The sequence below is a fragment of the Hibiscus syriacus genome, unplaced genomic scaffold (genome assembly GCF_006381635.1).
Source record: "Hibiscus syriacus cultivar Baekdansim isolate YM2019G1 unplaced genomic scaffold, ASM638163v2 tig00110462_pilon, whole genome shotgun sequence".
Taxonomy (NCBI): Eukaryota; Viridiplantae; Streptophyta; class Magnoliopsida; order Malvales; family Malvaceae; genus Hibiscus; species Hibiscus syriacus.
Window position 1 is genome coordinate 2,640,656 of NW_024062747.1, and position 13,837 is coordinate 2,654,492.

The 13,837-nt window shown below is 35.5% G+C and overlaps 1 pseudogene; it reads right to left on the minus strand.

The window, feature by feature from the left end:
* Nucleotides 1–1,024: 1,024 nt before the first annotated feature.
* LOC120127096 lies at nucleotides 1,025–11,742 on the minus strand (annotated as a pseudogene).
* Between the last annotated feature and the right edge of the window lie 2,095 nt (nucleotides 11,743–13,837).

The window sequence follows — 13,837 nt, forward strand, 5'->3', positions numbered from 1 at the left end:
TTCTTTGCATTGTTGTAAAATTGGGAGCGGCACCTAGTAATTGACCCACCAGGGATGAACTCCATTCAGCAATTCCAGTATCGTATATTTCTTTTGGTGGTTGGACGATAGGGATTGAGTCGCGAACATTCGGTGGGAAATATTGAAGCTCTTGTTCAGATTGACATCCAAAAAGCTTCCTTCATTCCATAACAATGAAGAGAAACAACACAAAGACAAGAAGGAAACTGAAAGAATCAAGAGTAGTCACTGGAGACGCTTGGGTTCTCAGATCCGTTAGACTTGCTAACATACACCAAAGAACAAGAAAAAACGAGCTATCGTGCGCTTTTGGAATTTTTTTATGATATGAAAGCTTATTATTTTATTTTTATTTTAAGGAAAATGATAAAAAAAGGGCTTAATATTTGTCGTTTTCTCGATTGTATTCTTAAAGGGTTTTTTTTAAAAAAATTAAAGTACAATGTTTAATGTTTTTCCAGATAAATATTTTTTGAAGGGTCAATTTACATTTTACTAATGATCAATTTTATTTATTTATTAATAGTTATTGATATCTAATTTATTAATTAAATAATTCAAATCAGATATATAAAGATTTAATATGAGAACAACACTTTAATTTGTTTAATTTGTAAATATTAAAATTTGAATCTCTAGCTTTACTTAAAATAAAGAGATTTAATATATCATCCTATTAGATCATCTAGTTGTCATTAATAATTAATATTTTATTAATTTGACATATCAACATCTAATAGAACTTTAAGACAAATTATCAATTTGAACACATCTATTATTTAATTTTTGTTTCAGTCACTCAATTATTTTTTTACGTTTTTATTCTGTTTTGATTACTCATCCAATTAAAAACTGACTGATAATATTAATATATCACTGTAAGATAACGCTACCTCAACATTCAAACAATAAATGTCACATTAACTAAATAGATAATTTACTTAATCCAAGGCAAACAAGCTACTCATCTTATATAGCTAAATTACGAAGATAGTGCAAAATATATCACACAGATTCCATAAGTCATACATCTAAAAAAATAAAATAAATCCCACAATTCTTCAGTCTTTTAACCATCCCATAACTTTTATTGTATGCTTAATTTAATTATTTCCATAGCTTAACAGAGCTATCATGACTTGCCGAAGCAACCATTCCTGTGACCGCCGACTGTGCTAACGCTGAAATTATGTTCTCATGAGCTGAAATCGTCATGCTTCTATTCTCGGCCATGTTCCACAGCTCCAATGACTGCATGCGCGACCCCATATAGTTAAGGAAAGAGAAAGCAAATCAACTCAAAGTTAAAAATGAACTTGTAAAAACTTCCCTACGCAATGATGAAAATGAAAGCAACTTCGAACATTACTCGGACTCGGGGTAAATATCAGATATGTATGCGTATGATACAAATATGGTTAAAAGTTTATAAAAGTATTGTCATATATGTAGAGGATCATACCTATATCTACATCTAAATGTGTCGTAGCTCGGACATCGGTACTTCAGGGTAAATAAACAAAGAGTCCGACTAACATGCAAATAGTGATTTATCATTGCATGAACTACATTAATCAGTGACCTTCCTATACAAACAATTAGTGCGTTTTTTGTAAACTAAAATATCTAAGAGGCAGGGGCGAATCTATTGCTATTATGGTATTTCTAAAAAAATATAATTTGAGTAATTTTTAATGAAAAATTGTTGCCCTTGGCCTGCCAAGAATTTTAATTTTATTTCGCCCCCGGTAAAGCAAAATTCTGACTTCGCTCCTGTCTAGAGGTAGCTACGTTGATTTAAATCAAGGATCTTACGAATTAACGTTTAAAACTAAAGCAAATAACTTGCCCGATAAATATAACCAGTACATTTTATGGTCATTAGCCAGCCATCAAAAAGACCTCCATAAAGGGAAAAAGAAACCATTAATAGGGCACAAAGAATTACCGAAATTCCTCCGATCACCAAAAGAGTGGAATAATTTGGATGAAAGACACAAGAGTGGAACTGGTTCCCACCAGCACCGAGTTCTTGAATGCACTCCCCTGTAGCCACTGACCATATTTTAACCAAGTTGTGACTGACAGATGCCAAACAGTCTCCATTTGCATCCCAGCATATATAGTTTATGATTTCCAAATGCCCCTGTTAGAAAAAGGAAAAGAGGAAAAACGCACGAATAAGTTATGTACTAATGAATCTATTAATTATGATGAACCTTCGCTTTAGTCTTCAATATGACAAACATTTCAAGATTGGAAGATCTGTCATCGAGCTATTTGCTAGGGTGATAAGAATACAAAAGCCATACCTGTAATGTTAATGTTTTCCTATCAGTTTCTACATCAAAGATGGACACTACTTTATCTGATGCTGCTGCCAGAAAATGTCCAATTCTTGGTTGGAATCTTACTTGGGCCATACCTCCCTGCATCAGAAATTAACGAGAACCGCTGAGGAAAAAATCTATAAAATGTAATGCACCATAACTGTCTGAAATGTTGAAGAGATCAGACAGAAAAAGAAGAGTCACCACCTTGGATATCCGGGTGCATGAGAATGTATTAAGATTAATATAGTGAATTTCATTGTCATTATCGCAAAAGCAAAACAAGTCCGTCTTCTTGGGGTGGAAATCAAGGGACATCACAGGTGAAGGATGGCCATTGTATGCTTTCACACAATAGCTTGGCTGTGACAATGAACTTAGCTTGTTAACCAGTAGCACAGGAACATTTATCACGCACACATGCTTCATAAGTGTCTACAATGCCAGAAAACTGACGGAAAACAGAGAGAGTATAGAATAACAAAAGACGTAATCACAAATATCCACAGAACTTAAACAAAGATCGAAATTGTAAGCAGAAGATGATGATTACGTTGGCTGCATCCCATAATCGCACGGTTTTATCAAACGAAGCTGTTGCCAACTGACTTGAATTTGGCCTAAAGCGAACATCTGTAATAACCAATTTGTGTTCTTCTGGAGTACTCTCTGTGTTCAGGATATCCGTATTCCAAAACACCACCTAATGAAAGAAATGCAAGTAATTGTATTATCTTTCTGGGAAACGAATTATTTCCTCAACCTTAGTTTCCTACGAATACCCAAGAAATAGATCAATTAACCAGCTAGATATTGCCAGGCCAGCTTAAAAATTCTCTACAAGAACAACAAATGTTCTATCATCCAACTCCTCTTGTGAGTAACTTTCTATCAAGTCAAACAGTGGAAATTTGTTTACCACAATGGCCAATCAGGTATACTTTTATCTTTTTTTCATATTATCCTTAAAGTCGTCTCATTTTGAACCTACCTGAACATGATCAAGTCCGTTCCCATTGTTTTCACATGGAATGAATTGCAAAACGATAAACATGGAAGAAAGGCTGTAGTTCTCTTTTTTTTTTCACTCGAAGAAGTTAAATTTCAAAACTTAAAAGTCGCGGGGAAAGAATTTGAAAATAGAACTCTATAAACAAATACCTTCTTGTCATGTCCAGCAGTAGCCAACACCTTCCCATCAGAAGAAAAATGACAGCAAGTAACTTCACTATTTCTGGTCTGTATACAACCAACCTCGGCAAAAGTGAAGCCTGAAATTGAGAATTGAAGTAGCATACTAAAAAAATGTATCAAAGGTAAAGGCAAAAGATTTACTAGGCTTACCTTTAGCAGACTCCTTTTGGTGCTCAGTAGGACATTGTTTAATGGTACCATAGATATCCCTTCCATCACTTTCATGTGAAAGTAGTGACTCCATATTTTCATCCAAAGAATCAAATCTATCCATATCTTCCTGCTCAAAGTAATGATGCTATATGAATTAGAAGTAATTTTAGCATTTTTTTTACTTGCTCGCTAAAGCAAGGATTTAAGAAATACATATAAGCATAACAATTAGCTCAACCTAAAAAACAAGTCTATCACTTGTATCCTTTCACTAGCCAATATTCTGATGTCTGCGCTGAAAGATAAAATTATCACTTAAAGTTAGGTTAAATGATATATTCGTATATTTCTAGAAGAAATACAGATAATATCCTCGGTGAAGCATTCTAATGCTTTGGTGTGTAACAAAACTAGAGTGGCTTCTGCAGCATGCTCGACTCTGAAAGCTAGTTCAAAGTTTGTATATGGCCTACCAACAGATTGGAAGATGATGTAAGACCCGCCATTGCATCTGTGCCATGCATCATGCTTTTAGAAACACCATTAACATGCTGCAAACCGGTTGTAGTATTTATTGCATCACCGGGTGTGTGAGTTGACGGTGGTGAACTGGGTGTAGGGCCAACAGTGTTTCCCGTGCCAGTGCTGTTAGCTTCTCCAGAAGAAGAGTGTTGTTTCCTTTTTCTGCTATTCTGCAATGCAATGAGAAGACACAGAATGTGAATTAGTTTTAAGCAGAAGTTTTTTCTTTTCTTTTTTTAAGAAAAATCCATTTACAAAATCGTATTTTATTTGGGGGTAGCACTGTAGTTGCTAAAAGAATGTTTTTTCTTGTAAAGTAGCTCACAGTTCAGCTCATGAATGAGATCCTTCAATTAATTCTCATTGAAGTACAACCTGTTGCAGTTGCTGTGATGGCTGCTGCCGCTGCTGCTGTTGCAATTGCTCTTGTTGAGAGGAAGAATGTGACATTTGACCCATCTTTATCTGTTAAGCACCGCACAACTACTCAAATACAAGGCATTTGCAAATGCTCCATATTAATAGATACATAACACCATCAAACATCAAAATAAAAAAGCAAAGCCATCAAAGAGGGTTATAAAATCAATGTAACCGATAATCAAGAGTAGCATCTACCAAAAGCACATCAGTGTACCCAAGATACTGCCGCTGCCCTCACATAAAACTTAAAGATATGGAACATCCTTGTGATAATTAAAATAGATAAATAAAAGAAACAATATGGACAACAAAATAAAAAGAATCAATATAAATATGCTTTTGTTTAATTCTTCTTTACCTTTCACATAATAAACTTACTAGCAATAAATTAAAATCGTACTTAGTAACCAACTAGGCTTTTTAGTACCCTTCAATTCTCTAGCGTTTTCTGGTGCATCTTCTGTCTTCTTTGGATTCATTTTCCATAGTTTCTCATAGCTTCGACTATAGATGATTACTTGAGGTCTTGTCCTTCTTTTAGAGCCCATGGGACGTATAGGGGGAGGGTTCAACATAGTGGTGACAAGGAGACTAGACTTAGAGTTTGCTCGTTGAATGTAGGCACATTAAATGCTAGGCTGCTGGAGCTGACCGACGTACTTAATAATAGGAAAATAGATTTTGCATGTATTCAGGAGACTAGGTGGAAAGGGGCTCGCGCTAGAGAGTGTAATGGGTACAAGTTGTGGTATTCAGGCGTAGATAAAGCTAGACATGGGGTGGGTATCTTGGTATCCTCTAGGCTCAAGGAAAATGTAGTTGAGGTTTATATATACCGGGATAGGATCATGATGATTAAGGTTATTATAGAAGAGGAAGTGGTGAATGTCCTTTCAGTGTACGCCACACACGTTGGCCTAGGGGAGGGGGAGAAACGTTGCTTCTGGGATCAGTTAGATGATGTACTTAGGAACATTCCGGAGGACCAAAGAGTTTTCATAGGGGGAGACTTCAATGGCCATATAGGTAGTGTAACCGACGGGTTTGACGGTGTTCATGGGGGTTTCGGTTATGGTAGCAGGAACGATGAGGGACGTACGTTGCTTGAATTTGCTACTGCACACGATTTAGTGGTCACTAACTCCTTATTTAATAAGAGATGCGAACTTGATTACGTTTCATAGCGGGGGGCATTGTACCCAAATCGACTATATCTTGGCTCGAAATCGGGATCGATGGGCTTGCATTGATTGTAAGGTGTACCCTGAAGAGGCATGTGCATCACAACACAAATTGTTGGTTTTGGTGTTCCACGTACCGCACGGGCGGAGCACTCATAGGAGAGCTAAACTAGGTAAACCTAGGATCCTTTGGAAGAAGTTACATGGAGCGACAACTGATGATTTTAAGAGTAAGATTTTGTCTAATACAGGTTTTGGAACTACAATCTCAAATAATGCAGATTTGTTATGAAAAAATATGGCAAATTCCATCAGAGAGATAGGCAAAAACACCTTGGGGTTGTCGACGGGGAAGGCCAAGGAACATAAAGAATCGTGGTGGTGGAACGACGAAGTCCAAACTAAGGTGAAGACAAAGCAAACTTGCTTCAAGGAGTTTCTACAATGCAATGACGACGAAGAAAGGTCGAGAGCTAAACAAAGATACAAGGAGGCAAAGCGGGAGGCCAAGAAAACGGTGGCTAAAGCAAAGGATAAGGCATACGAGGAAATGTACAAGAGATTAGACACCAAGGAAGGACAAAACGACATCTTCAGGCTTGCAAAATCTAGGGAGAATAGGAAAAAGGATCTAGGTAGCATTAGGTTTATTAAAGACAACAATGATGTTCTTCTAGCGAAAGATCATGATATTAAGAGGGTTTGGGGTAGTTACTTCTTTGGCTTATTTAATGAGGGTGCCTCTCCCTGTAGAGATAGTATCATTGATGGGTCAACCGACCATCATACTACGGCCAATGACTGCCCTACAAGTAGGATTGGGTTTGAGGAAGTCAAAATGGCTCTTAGAAAGATGGGAAGGGACAAAGCTGTCGGTCCTGATCAAATTCCTATCACTGTGTGGTTGGCCCTAGAAGAAGAGGGAGTTAAGTGGTTGACCAATATTTTTAATATTATTTTAGGGACTGTCAAGATGCCAGAGGAGTGGAGAGAGTCCACGGTGATACCAATCTATAAGAATAAAGGAGATCCCAACGTTGTGGTAACTACAGAGGTATTAAACTACTCAGTCATACCATGAAGCTATGGGAAAGGGTGATAGAGGCTAGGTTGAGACAAGTTACTAGGGTTTCGGAAAACCAATTTGGATTTATGCCAGACAGGTCTACCACGGAGGCGATTCATCTACTTCGACGACTTATGGAGAAATATAGGGAAAAGTCTAGAGATCTTCACATGGCGTTCATTGACCTTGAGAAGGCTTATGATAGCGTTCCCCGAGATATGATTTGGAAGACTTTGGAAACGAGACGGATCCCAACTGCTTATATCCGGGCGATTCGTGATATGTATTGTAGATCTACTATATACGTCAGGACTACAGTTGGCGACACCGAGGCATTCCCGGTGGAAATCGGACTCCAGCAGGGGTCGGCTCTTAGTCCTTACATCTTCGCCTTGATTATGGACGACATCTATTGTGCGACACCAGACGGTGTACCATGGTGTATGCTTTTCGCTGACGATATTGTCCTAGTTGCTGAAACAAAATCTGAGTTGAATAATAGACTGACTACCTGGAAGACTGCTTTGAAATAAAAAGGTCTAAGGATCAATATTGAAAAGACAGAGTATTTATGTTCAAACTTCAGTGGGGACCAAAACGATGAAGATGTAGAAGTATGCATAGAATGACACGTTCTCCCCTCAAAGGATTGTTTCAAGTACCTAGGGTCTATGATACATAAAGATGGGGGTGTAGATGATGATGTAACACACCGTATAAAGGCGGGATGGCTAAAGTGGAGAGCTGCTACTGGAGTTTTGTGTGACAAGAAGGTGCCTCTAAAACTTAAGGGAAAATTTTATAGAATGACAATAAGACCAGCGTTGTTGTATGGATCAAAATGTTGGGCAACCAAGAAGGATCATGTAAGGAGGATAAAGGCTGCAGAAATGAGAATGCTTCGATGGACATGCGGTAGGACTCTGTGGGATATGACAACAAACTCTACTATTAGGATGTCCTTGGGGATGGTGTCTGTTTCTGAAAAATTGAGGGAGGGAAGACTACGGTGGTTTGGGCATGTCCTTAGGCGACTACCGTCGGATGCGGTCAGGAGGGTAGAGTCGATTACAGTCGATGGTGCCAGAAGGAGAGGATGACCAAGGCGGAAGTGGGAAGACTGCTTGAGATCTGATTTGATGGATTTAGCCCTTACCGAGGACATGACCTCTGATAGGAAAGTATGAAGACTAAAGACTAGGGTAGTCGAGTAGTGTGGGTCACATCTCTAGGGTGTATCATCTCTGTCTTCTTTTAATGCCTTTGTAGTAATTTCCATGAATTCTACTTTTTATACGTTTCTGTTATTGGTATTTATGAAGACTTAGAACTGGGCTTGCTATCGTGGACTTCTGTGTAATATTCTCTTCACTTTTAAATTTAGTCGGGTCTTACGTTTCTGTCTATATGCAGAGATTTTTTCGCATGGATTAATAAATATTATTTCATAAATTATAATAAAAAACATAAAATGTATTTATTTAAATGATTTTGAAAATTTTCATAAAAAGTTCAAACAAAAATTTAAAAGAAGCTACAACCTTTTTGGTAATTATATAAAAAAAAACTACATAAACTCAAAAGATAACTAAAGCTCATCAATTTCATTTTCTTTATAATTTGCCAAAATTACATAAAAGATCAATAAAAAAATCTCTTTAAGTTGTGACCTTTTTTTTTGTAATTGGTCAAATAAATACTCATGAGGCCCTTATGGCTGACACATGTCAACAAATGAGGTCGTATCTTATGGTTTCAAAGTAAATATATAAATAAAAAAGTTCAAACCTTTGGAGAACTTGATTGCACTGGGGAGCATATCGATCCGTCATTTCTAACAGATGGACTAACTTTTGTATTCATGTTACCCCTTGACATTTCCCCAAAGTTTGTTGAGTTTCCAAGGTTGCCTTGCATCTGAGCTTGTGCCAAAACGTGCTGTTGTTGGGATGTCAAAAGGAATTGATTTTGAGTCTGTAGATTAGGCTTTTGCATTTGTACGCCCAAATTTGGTCGTAACTGATCTATCCCCTGTACGGAAAAATCCGGTCGAGTATAAAATATCTAAGTTTGCATTAAAAGAAAATGAAAAACAAGGGCTGGAGAAGGTGAGTAAAACTTACAGTTAGAGGCCAACCTCTTAAAGGGAGACCAGAGACGCCTTGATTCAATAATGAGGGCACAAAGTTGAGATAGACAGGTTAAACGAAGGAAAAGGAGGTCAAAAAGAGACTAGAAAATCCAAAATTCTTAAAAGATAGTACCGTCAGCAAAGGTTACTGCTTCAATTTCCATGTAGAAAATCTCAGCTAAAACATAATTACTAGGCACATTTTTGTGTCAAATCTGCAGCAATTTTGTCCCTCCTTAATCTTATTATTCTTATGTTTCTTGAATACCAGATACTGACAGTAGCATGCATCTTCATCTCAGGCTGAGCTATCTAGTCTCCATATTATGTAAGTATTTTAGCTTCCCAACATTGTATGCTGCTAGTCTAATATTCATGGTTGCAATCAATTTACCTTTTTCCATATTAAATCATTAAGGTAATACTAATCAAATTTTCAGAGAATAAACTTTACCTAAATTAGCCCGTAAACCCAAGCATCTGACAAATTTCATGAGGACTAGAATTGGCAATTTAAGATTTAAAATCTAATTGATATGCACCGTCCATAAACAAAAGAAAAAGAAAACAAAACCGTACTATCAGAATACATGTAATTAATGTAGAAAGATGTAATATATAGCCAAAATGGTTTTCCATTGGGAAAGTTAGGTGTCATTACCAGCAGCACCTAGCCCCGATTTAGGTTGTAAAATGGCCTGACCGTAGATGGATGAGGGATCCATCGGTAAGCTTTTCTGATTTCCACCCAAATTGACTTCGCTTTGATATCCTAGAAGTAGAAATACATAAATTATACAATTCAAATATAGAGAAAGAAATGACAAAACAAGCAAGATAAGAAAAAGACGACACATATAACATTAGCTCAAATGATTGAAAAGCATATAATCTGGGCAGTTACAGTGGTCAGTGGTGTTCGTGACTGGATTTGTTGCAAAGCCGCCGACATACTTCCAGGACTACCTTGCAGCAGCTGGCTGTGTAAACAAAATAAGGTAGAAAAATAATAATAAAAGACTTGGTCCAATTAGAACATACAGATTTCAACTAGGAAACTAAGAGCACATAAGGATTAGTTAATCGTACCCTTGATTATTGGTCTGTGTTTTATAAAGGGATATCCGGTTTGCATCAATCAGTGCTGATGATGTCTCTGAATCTGCAGAATGAGGGTGTTTCACACGTTCTTCATACATTTTCATGGCTAAAACACTGGCTGATGGCTGTCCAATCATTCCTTCAGAGTTAATAGTATTTACAGAACCACCAAGAGCATGATGACTGGGATCCCTACGTTGCAACTGCACGTTTCGGTGCTGCATTAGTTGAAGCTGCTGCATTTGCAGTTGCTGTTGTTCCTTTGCTTTAAGTTGTTGAGACTGTTTTTCCAAACAACAAACAGATAGAATTATATCTACAGGAAATGAGCAAAAAGTAAATCCGTAAATATTTTATATAACAAAACAGAGACACCTCTATATAGGCTGCAGCAGCCTCGGAATGTTTCTCATTTGTTCTAGCAATAAATATGTCCCAGAAGACAGACCACCACTCGAACAGAAATCCTCCAGGCGCATCGATCGCTGTAGAAACAATTAACAGACAAAGCTTAAGATAAATGTAAAATAGGTGACACTCGCATAGTCGAAGCATCAACAAAGAATCAAAATCATCTAACAGTTCAGGCAATTTAGCTTAGAGCTCGCTATATTATAAATGAATATGCTTGTAAATATTACCAACTGGATCAGTGGCAACCTTCCCTTCAGTCATAAAAGCTTTTGCGGAAGCATGCAACTTTCTTTTCAACAGATAATCATGAATATAAACATCAAGCCTGCAGCATGAACAAAAAAAAAGAAATAAAAAATCACTTATTTCTAGTTGAATCTACTGAAAGGAAACAAGTTCAAAATTATATAAACTAATAATCAACAAAAGCTGAGACAACGAAGTAAACAATCACTCTTACATCTTGTCAGCTTCCCAATTACTCTGCGCCATTTTCTTTCCCTGCAAAAAAGAAAATTTAAAAAGAAAAATCCAGGACCTTAGATCTTTCCTTAATAAGTAGTCGTCTAAAGGAAAACAGAGTTTCTATCAGAAAAAGCAAGTAAATATTAAGAAATAATTTAAAATATATAGAAGAGAATTCAACTTATTTTCAGCGTGAGTTTACCGAACCTGAGGTTTACATTTTCATCAAAGTAATGGCCAATTTTTTTCTTCAAAACTCTTTTTATTTTTTTTCTCGGCTGCCAAACAAACCAAAACTCGAAATTCATCAATGTAATTCACAATTAATCTATGAAATAATTACCGGCGAACTGGATCAATGCTTAGACAACCTTTCCACAGGATCTACACCTCACAAACTACAATTCAAGCTAAACAATTTAAAGAAAAGCTCCAATTCAGCAAAAAGCAGTTAAGATCTTCGTTTTTTGAAACTGACTGAATTTGCGGATCTTAAAGCGATCTGAAACTGGAACCATAGACACACAAACAACCATGGAAAGTTTTTATAATTCTCTGAATTATGTCAGCTAAAGAAAAAAAATATTTCTTAAGAAAACTGTGAATGATTCTTTTGAGTGTAACTGAAGTAGAACAGCTCGAACTTTAACAGTAAAAATAATTTTTTGCAGAATCAGGGAACATGTAGTCTGCAGATATTTAGTGAAAAAAAGGCTTATTCTGAAGAAACCTAAGCTGCGGTTCGTGGTTAGATTCTGTTCCTTTTTATATAGAGTTTTCGGTTCGGAGTTTGGTTCGAAATGGAAAGTGACCGAGCTTTGGTTGGTTCGTGTGGGCCGAGGCGGTCCCCGGTGAGGTTGATACGTGGGTTATTTGTCGAGCAAGTTTGGTGGTGAAAATAGGGGCGTTAATGGCACACGCTCGAATTAGGGGAACGAGGTGTTGGAGGTTTAAAGAGTGGCAATCGGGATGTAAATTTTGGGTAGTTTTGAGGGTATTTCTGTCATGAGAATGAAATTCGCGTACTGCTGACTGAAGATGAGTTGTCGCCTAGCCGCTGTTTCAAGGTACTCGACCAAACACGGTTCATGTTTTTTTTATTGTTATTTTTATTTTGGGTAAAATATACAAATGGCCACTCAAGTCTCTCAAATATTAAAAATTATAAAATAATCCTCTAACTATAGGGTATTTTTTTGAGTCATCCGATTATTAAAAGTTACAAAATGATCACCGACTATTCATATGATCAAAATTCATCATTTCCCATTAAAAAATTGATGGTCGTCTGAGTTTAATGTTAACATGATGATTGAGATATGATAAAATCATATTTTAATGTCCATGGACACCACTGTTGCTTTCAAACACTGGCTTAACGGTCTAATCTTTAAAGCACTGATTTGATGATATAATGTAAATGGAGAGTCGGTCCATAAAATACAGCTCAAACGATTCGGTAATTAGATTTTATCATATCTCAGTCAACATGTTAATGTCCAGCTCAGACAACCGCCAAATTTTCAAAGGAAAAATACGAGTTTGGAATATATGAATAGTCGGGTGACATTTTGTAACTTTTAATAGTTAGGTACTCAACAAAACAATATCCTATGGTAAGAGGACCATTTGTGTACTTTATCCTTTAATTTTTTTTCTCTTTAATTAATTTGATTCAATAGCCATCAAACTCCTTAAAAATATTGAATTTAGTCCTCTATTCTTTTTTGAAGGTTTCATTTTAATTAGTAACTTTAATTAATAGTTAAAAAAAATAGTTATTCATTCATTGACAAATGTATAATTTTATGTTAAAAGGTAAACTTATAAAATTTATGGTACAAAAATCGATCATAAATACAAATAAAATATTTAAATCATATGATCGTCTCATCGTACCTAGTCAATCCATATCTACAATCGTCAATCGTTGGATTATCACGGGATCGATAACGGAGGTACATAAAAAGTGAGAAACTCCTACCCATTCAAAACCTTTAATCTAATAATATTTTTAAATTTATATTAATTTAAATTTAAGTAAAAGTGATTTTTTTTTACAGCTCCACCCTGGTCGAATGTTCCAATTTTTCTCAAAATTTTCTTTTGATTTCCAGTATCTTCCATACCTAACACTCATTAATAATCTTCATGTAGAAACTTTAATTGAAGAAAAAGTCTATACCAAGTAGCCAATATTAGTTAGGTTTAGGAATGGTTTAATGCATATTTTATATCAAAATATAATTTAGTGTGTATTTATTTATTAAATAAATTGAATCGTCTCATATGTGTTTATCACTGATTTATACATATCTTTTACAACTCTTCATGCAATTTAGTGAACCATCCAAAAACATGAGACTTTCTTAAAATTTTCTAATGGAACATAAGAACTAAAATTATATAGTTAGACTCAAACACAAACATCTTAATAATATAATATCGATCGCTGAGAATAAAACCAAACGCCTAAAAGATAAATAATATAGAGGTTCATCAATAATATCTTATTTTTATTATATATAAATCTATATGTTATGATAATTGAAAGATAACGACGAATAAAACAAATAATATCAATAATAATAATTACGTGAAAAATCCTAAAAATAAAGATTATATACAAATATCAGAATTATAAGGATTTATAACTATAAAAGCGAAAATAAATTTCAGAAATCCTAAACTTTATTTATAGTATTAATCACAGAGGATAAATAAATCTGATAGTAATAAGAATTACTAAAAGAATCTAAAGTATATTAATGGTAAAAGAAATATTATTCTCTTTAGAGATTTTGATTCAAACAATTATATCTGCATAGTATACATA